Source organism: Etheostoma spectabile, chromosome 19 (genome assembly GCF_008692095.1).
Source record: "Etheostoma spectabile isolate EspeVRDwgs_2016 chromosome 19, UIUC_Espe_1.0, whole genome shotgun sequence".
Lineage (NCBI taxonomy): Eukaryota > Metazoa > Chordata > Actinopteri > Perciformes > Percidae > Etheostoma > Etheostoma spectabile.
In genome coordinates this window covers 17,364,033-17,370,382 of record NC_045751.1, presented here as the reverse complement: position 1 = coordinate 17,370,382, position 6,350 = coordinate 17,364,033, and the positions used below count along the sequence as shown (strand labels likewise).

General features: G+C 35.7%; 2 long non-coding RNA genes across 2 annotated transcripts in view; one reads left to right on the top strand and one right to left on the bottom strand.

Annotated features, from left to right (window-relative positions):
- Window positions 1-2,337: 2,337 nt before the first annotated feature.
- The window catches only part of LOC116707237 (uncharacterized), a 5,643-nt gene continuing 1,630 nt past the window's right edge, over window positions 2,338-6,350 (bottom strand). The window contains exon 3 of the long non-coding RNA XR_004336436.1: window positions 2,338-2,524. This is a non-coding gene — a long non-coding RNA (uncharacterized LOC116707237). The remainder of the gene's footprint in view (window positions 2,525-6,350) is intronic.
- On the top strand, window positions 3,084-6,178 carry LOC116707245 (uncharacterized). Its single transcript, XR_004336444.1, has 2 exons — window positions 3,084-3,188; window positions 6,029-6,178. It is a non-coding gene; the product is annotated as an uncharacterized LOC116707245 (long non-coding RNA).

The window sequence follows — 6,350 nt, the reverse complement described above, 5'->3', positions numbered from 1 at the left end:
CATGGAACACTTCCGGGGTCATGTCAAAGTGCCTGTTTTGTCTTCGCGGGCATTTTGACAGCACACGACTGTACATATATATATATATATATATATATATATATATATATATATATATATACGGGCTGTATCCCATCTTTTGTATGTTGTAAATAGTAGACATGTTAAAAGTTTTTGATTGGTTGGATGGACAGTATATATATATCTATATCTATATAGATATAGATATATATAGATATGGCTGCATCCTATCTTTTGTTTGGTGTAAATAGTACACATGTTGACAGTTTTTTATTGGTTGAATGGACAGTATATATATAGATAGATAGATAGATAGATAGATAGATAGATAGATAGATAGATAGATATGGCTGCATCCTATCTTTTGTTTGGTGTAAATAGTACACATGTTAACAGTTTTTGATTGGTTGGATGGACAGCATGCAGTTTGTAGCATTTTGTATTTAGGTTTCTGTTTTTTAGGGTGATTCTAACTTTTATTTGGCTTGTTACTATTTCTTATATTTTATTTCCTTTTTTGTTTTATCCTATTTGTTTCCTACCTTTGTAACATGTTCTGTATGCATTATTTGATGTTATTATGCTACAGTTATAAGTAGGTTATTATTTTATTATTATTATTCTTCCATACAGTACTTTCTGGGATGTTATTTGCTGGTGTCTTGTGCCCTCTGCTGGTGCAATCTGGGAACTGACTTCTGCAGCATCAGGACTTGGAAGTCACTGGTACTGGGTCTACTGTACAGTCCAATATTAAAATTTCATCTAATTACAGTTACAGAAATATAAACACAATGTAGGTAAACATGGTACATAGAAACTGTACATGCATCTATCTAATTGCAGGGGTGAGCTTACAGTTCAGTTATAATTATAATAGGAGTGATTGGGCCACCGCCGATTTTAATGTATTATGTCATTCATAAAAACTCATATTCATATAATCAGAATGAAGTTATGTATATACAACTGGGGATAAGGCTAAGTCATTGCTGTGATACAGCAATAAAACTAAATACAGTAAGAGTCTGTGCCAGCTAATTGGCAAATCGGAGTCAATACACCAAACTTTGACTTACTCTGACTCTAAAACAGCTGAAAGACCCAAAATAGAACTGTGTCTGTGAATTAGCATTGATAGAATGGTTTGTTCATCTGTTTACTGCATGTCACGAACCAGAAGACCTCTGGGCTGGGAAAGGGCTGTGTCAGTTACGCGTGTGCCTTCAGCGGTTTGTGGTTGAGGGTCTTCCTGTTTTTTTCTCATCTTGTTGACAGTCCAAAGCAGTGCACGCACCCATTTCTGATCAGTAGACCTCATAGCAAAAGTCCACACAAAGCAGGGCTGACTGTGTCATGCAAACTGTTGTCCCTGTCCAGAGATTGCTGGTTAAATTCCCCTATTGCAATGCCCTGAACTGCTTAACTGCCCTTGTGGAAGGGCACCTTAAATACATATCTAACTGATGCACATGGAGCAGCACATAAAATGAGTAAACACTACTTAAAAACCATAAGGTGGTATAATTTGTAAACAAACTCTGGCCTTCAATATGGACTCCTGTCCATATCAACCTTGTTTTTTCTCTACACAGCAAAGTTATAATGTTCAAGATTTTCCCCGCGTTTGATTCTATTTATGGTCTGCAATTTTTTTCCGGCGATACCCGTTCAATGTAAATACATTCTGTAATTACATGCGTTGGATTCTAATGACCCTCCAAAATAGTGAGCCAAAAGGTGCTAAAAAGCTCAGTTGAGATGAGGGGAGTTTATCCCATGAGACCAGGTTGGATAATTCCATGTTGGTACATGTCACTACGAGTGACCGGACTTCTCAGATTACACATCATCATTTGATCAGTTGGTAAAGCTTTACCCACACAGGTGTTCCCTCTTATGTTGCATGATTACAGGGCCCACACACATATATTCACTTGTCTTTCCAAGTAACATAAGTTTAGCAAAGTTCACTATCATTCATGCATCAATATGGTGTTTATTCTATACATTGTGATCATGTTGTAATTAGTGTGTCATGTTTTAAGCACATTACAATAAGTCTGATAATATACATGAATGTGAATGCAACATTTGACTATGGGCAGTGGTAGCCTAAAGGTTAAAGAAGCAAGTCATTACCAGCACTCAAGTGCCCTTGAGCAAGGTCCTTAACCCCAACCGCTCCAGTGGAGCTGCCCAGTGGCCAGCATTTAGACTGTGGTTGTACTGGGCAGCTTCCAGGTGTACTGTGTACAGGTTGTACAGGTTGTCGTTCTCAAAATAAATAAAGGTTAAATAAAAAAATAACCATGCAGTTAAGCTTAAGGAGTCACTGTGCCTTCCAGATGGATGTTTAACATTGAAACAGGATGCATCAATAATATCCATTTCTTTCCATCCAGTTCATGCAACTCAATTGTGTGCAATACATGTGGTAGGGGGTCCCTACTCAGTCTCTCTTTCAGCTTAGGGGTCCCTGGCCTAAAAGACGCTGAAGACCCTGAGTGAGAGAGATGTGAGTGAGTGTTTCCTGTCGGTGAGCAGGGGAGTATTCCCTTTGAGACAAAACTGAGATAGACAGATGAAGAAATATGATCAATGACACCGACATTTTTACATATCAGTACAGAACACTAGAGAATACTGAGGGGTGCAAAAATACCAAATTCAGATGTGAAACTTAAAGTCCTTTGAATAAAAACACATTAACAATTAAAAAAAAAATCAGAGTGTTGCCCCCCCCATATAGCCTCAAGATAACCTGTTAACTGCCTCTTTTAAAAAAAAAAATATATATATATATAGATATATATATTATGAAAATTATTCATTACAGGACATGTGTTAGCCATTGTAGCGCAGACGAGGATACACTATTTCTTCCAACTTTAAAGTGAAGGTTAGGTTTAAATAATTTGTGAATATGTATTAAATGTTGCTGTCTTTAACTCACCTGGAGGGGAACTAACAGAGAGTGGGGTTTTAAACATTTGTTTTCAAAGATCTTGAATAGCCTTTGAAATGCAGATGATGCCTATGTGTGGTTTTGAGTGTGTGTTAGTGTGATAAACTCTGAAGCTCTAAAGACATGCGTATCATTATAAGGATGAAGCTTCTACTGAGCAGTCTGTTACTCGCCTCTCTCCGTGTCCACTCATCTGGCGGTAAGTAATAAAAGTTTACATGGAATATTAATTGTTTACTGTACTTAAGTAGAACTTTTCACCTATCTGTACTTTACTTGGTTGTTTATATTTCTGGAAACGTATACCTTTACGCCACTAATTTTCCTGAACATAATGTTTAACTTTTACTCTTCTTGCAGGAAAAGATTCTTCCTCGCAAAAAATGTTTCTGTTTCTTATTTTTTTCGATGTCAGACTTTGAATTTTATGTCAATGTAAAGATGTGGAAACCCTGGATATTATACTCCAAGAAAGAAACAACAATAAAATTCATAATCAAATTTTTTTTTAAGCTTTAACTTTTCCTTTTAGTACATCTTATATTATAACATTACTTTTGAAACTTAAGTTCAATAAATATCAGATACTTTAAGACTCCTACTCAGGAAGTATTTTAAAAGGTGACTTTAACTTCTACCAAAGTCATTTTCTGTAAGATACTTTGCTTTCAGGTACTTTCAGATACAAGACGGCAGCATCAAATGCTCACTTAGTGGATCACTACATTTGAGCAAAATGTAGTAATGGTTTTTGAGAATGATCTAATATATGATAAAGTCATTATTGAAGTAACTGTGTGTATATAACTAATCTAATATTTAATGTAACTCTGCAAACAAGAACAATAGTAAATGCGTGACAAGTGAACATATAAAATCAAATGCAATAAAACTGAATGATTTAGATTCTCTTTTGTAAAGGTAGAATTTGTCAAGGTTCTTTGTGTCAAGAGTGGGGGGGGGGTAATGATTACAGAAGAAAATGTAATTTTGAAACTCAGTACATTGTGCACACACTGTTAACTTAAAGTATATATATATATATATATATATATATATATATATATATATATAAATATATATATATATGTATTTCCATATGTGGTGACAAATCATGAAAAACCCAGAGAAATGAATTAAAATGTGTGTGTTTACTTTATAAAATGTACAGGGATCAAATAATTGGATCATATTACCTTCTTGAGTAATATTTAAGTTTTGTCGAGTATGATTTGATAACACATCAGCTCACCGGTACAAACACTCAAAGGTCATCACGATGACAACACATTTAATCAATCAATCAATCAATCAATCAATCAATCAATCAATCAATCAATCAATCAATCAATCAATCGATCAATCAATCAATTTTGATGTCACGTGAAATTGTATAAAGTACTGTTCCAGTGAAAGTAATCCCATTAGCTCATTCATCATGAAGCAGAATGTGCTAAACAAATCAGAACACAGAGAAAGAGTCACCCGATTAAATGGCGCCCACATTATTTTATTATCATGATGTTGTATTGATTCTGGCCCAGTGTTAAAGCGCCTCAACCAATCAAGCAAATAAAAAACAGGTTACCCAACAATTTTCATTTCTTTCTAATAAGTTAATTAGAATTAGAAAATTAGAAAACACACTGATAAATGTGGGAAATGGCAAAAAAAAAACGGACCACTTTTTATTTATTTTTTATGCTGCATTTCTTTAAATAACTGTTCATTTCTTTACTCCACAGTGACTTTGATTTTCGTATGTAATCTTTTTTTAATATCTTGTTGCTGAAAATGTGCCACACATAAAGTATAAAGCTGCCTTGCTGTACTTTGCCTTGCCTTGCCTTTATTGTTGGTGTGGCATCAACACTTAACTTGGACGTTGACTAGCGCAAAAATCTGATTCAGTCGCTGTGATCTAGTATTTTCAAGTGATGTCTGTAAAGTGCATTTCCTCTCATTTTATTAAAAAGGGCTAAAAACTCACTGCTCGCTACGTTTACTTTCTGCTTAAGCTTCTGAAATGATGCAATATGTACGGGTCTGTGATGAACTTCCGAATTATGTATCCTTCTGTATTTTGTTTCATCAGGCACTGGAGTAAGTAAAAAACACGATAACTTAACCTTTAACATCGCGTCTGTTTCATGGACACATGCAATGGTTGAAATGTCTACTCAAAATATCAAAAGTATAACTTTTGTTTTTTTATACTACTGTATGTATTGATAATGTCAATGATCAAAACAAGTAACAATATGTTATCTTGTTCTTCTTGATACCGTATGGGTGCTCAGAAGATATGCTACGTATCCAGTGTTTTCCTAGGTTTGTGGGAGACTTAGGTGCACGTATTTGGTGGGCGGTTTTAGGGGTCCTCTCTTAAGAAGATCTTGTTTTTACATAAAGGAAAAAAAAATGCAATTTCACATCATTTTGGACCATTCTTATTTTCATATCTGTGTCCAAGATGTTCAAAAAGCCAGAGCAGATGATAAATGAATAACACTCGAAAAGCTTAAAGACAAAACCTGGCTAGAGAAGGCCACTGGGAACAAATACAATAACTAGATCTTGATGTAAAATAAATGATGTGGTTGGTTTTGATTTTACATTGGTTCGGCTAAGGTGGTGCCCAAAACGTCTTGGGGGCTGCACCTCAGCCTTGTAATGGTAGGAAAAACCCTGGTGCATGGTAACATCAGCATTTGGCAGTCTTTGTCTTTTTGGAATAATATATGTTAAATAATAACGGTTGAAATTCTTCACACTGATAAAGGTGTAATGATAAATACGGTTACAAAAAGTGACCATTCTTTCTTTATCGTCAGTGTGGCATCACCACTTTATTTGGTAGTTGACTTGCATTAAATCACTCTGATCTCTTTAGAACGGTGTCTATATCTCTGATTTAGATGAAAAGCACCAAAAAGTGTACTACTCGCTACATTTACGTTCTGCTCTAGCTTCTGAAATGATGGAAGGTTGTGTGATGAACTACCAAATGATGCATCCCACTGTCTCTTCATTCTGTAGGTGTTTCATCAGACACACTTATTGTTACCCAGGATCCTGATGTCTCTGTCATGGAGGGGGGGGCAGTCAACATCACCTGCTGCTGGAAAGGCCAGCATGTACGAGTGAGAGTAAAATGGCTGAAGAATCCTGTAAATGAGACAATTCAGACTGGAACGTTCAACTCGACGAATCCCTCTCAAGGACCTCTGCAAAAGGAAACATCTAACTGCTCACACTTGATCTTTACAAATCTCACAACAGAGGATTCTGGGAGATACATCTGCAAGGTGTCCGTGGAAATACCAACTTTAAATGTGGTTTTTGGAAACGGTACGGTCAT